Source organism: Frankliniella occidentalis, unplaced genomic scaffold (assembly GCF_000697945.3).
Source record: "Frankliniella occidentalis isolate FOCC.00 unplaced genomic scaffold, Focc_3.1 Scaffold16, whole genome shotgun sequence".
NCBI lineage: Eukaryota > Metazoa > Arthropoda > Insecta > Thysanoptera > Thripidae > Frankliniella > Frankliniella occidentalis.
Window position 1 is genome coordinate 2,703,442 of NW_026267146.1, and position 1,634 is coordinate 2,705,075.

Genomic DNA, 1,634 nt, shown 5'->3' on the forward strand with positions numbered 1-1,634 from the left:
AAACCTTCAGGGGCCGATTAACGCGTTAGCGTTAGAATTTTTGTGTGTGTGTTTGTCCGGTGGCTCAGGACTTTTCATTCATAGCTCGCCCTGAAGTTGTTGAGATAGATTCTTTCTGTTGCTGTGGGCTGTGGTCGGGGGCTAGTTCAGTCGAAAGAATCAGTTTCCAACCAAAAAATCTGGGCAGAAATCAGAGAGAATCTAGGGGAAAAAAATAATTAAAGAAAAAGAAAGAGACATAAATAAATCCCCCGAAAATGGCGTACGCTGGCATTTACAATGAAGTTCTCGGCCGTGGTGCCGCGCTCGGTCTAAATGAAAACTACCATTGCTCTTTCAGGACAAGGCCATGCGTTTGAACCCGAAGCTGTTCCACCACACAGGGGAAGACAACCGGGTCGGCGGGGAGTGCACGATGGAGGTTCCAGTGGTAAGAACAGAAATGACATCGTAAAAGGAAGCGGGAAAGCTCTGCCTAATTTGTACGGGGTGTATCAGAGCGGAAGCTGCAGTGTTGCGAGATTGCATACTCTCTTGGATAGGCAAACCCGCAATATTGCAGCGTGCGTTTTCCGTCATACCACTGACTTTCTATTTCCTAAACACAGAAAGTGGTCGGAGAGTGCGTCCCGCTGGGTGCGTTCTCGAGAGGCTGCATGGCTGGCGCGTACATGGAGGCCTTCCACCAGGATTGCTAGTCCGAGGAGCTGACGCCGGTTCGGCCACCCTGGGCTGTCTCGCCTCATACGACGGCGTGTTCGGGGCCGGGTTGGCCGGGACCAGCAAGGCGCGGTGAGCCGCAGGGGCGCGCGCTCCGGTCGCTGCAGCCACCCAGGACCTTCAGTCGGAATCATAGTGGACATCGTCACTGGCGACATATGCCTCATCAGACCCTCCCCTTTATGGCTGGCTTGTGAGGGGACGGCGTGATTTCCGATCTGGTCGTGTGTAGCGTGCAGCTGCCCCAGCAGACTTCAGACAAGTCTTATTTTGGCGTTACTTTAGAAGACCTCGTTTGAGTTTTCTCACTCCCCTCCAGCAGTGTTTCGTAGTCATCCCAACAAGTAGTTTTTAAGGTGCCAATTACGTGTTTTCTTTCTTACGAATATAACGTTTTATCGTAGTTAGCATATTTGTAGTAAATTAAAAACTATATTAGTAAGATTGGGACCATCTAGTGACCCTCGGTGCAAGTTGGTAAGTCTATCGAATTTGTTGAACTCATTTTTGCCCACGGATGTGCAGCCATCCAACACTCTTCTGTGACTTGTGACTTTGGTGAAAGTTATGTTAGTGTTGTGGAGCATAGGATTCGATCATGACTGTATGACAACTTACTACAATAAAGTCATTTTTGTGAGAAATTGCGTACATACTTGACAAACTCAATTGTCACGAACACTTCCTTTACTCGCACCTCGCACCCATCTCCGTCCACCCTTTTCCGTCGCCGCCCTCCACACTGCGGCGCTCAAGGCCCCTCACCCTCTTAGACTTCATTTGCTCGGGGAGTGCCGCCGCTTTGTCTTGTGGAGCCGCTGCGGGCGGTCCGACTCGCAGCCGGCCAGACCTGTTGATCGCAAAGTTCAGGAGGAAGAGAGGGACGGGAGAAAGGGGCTGGGGTAGAGGAGGGG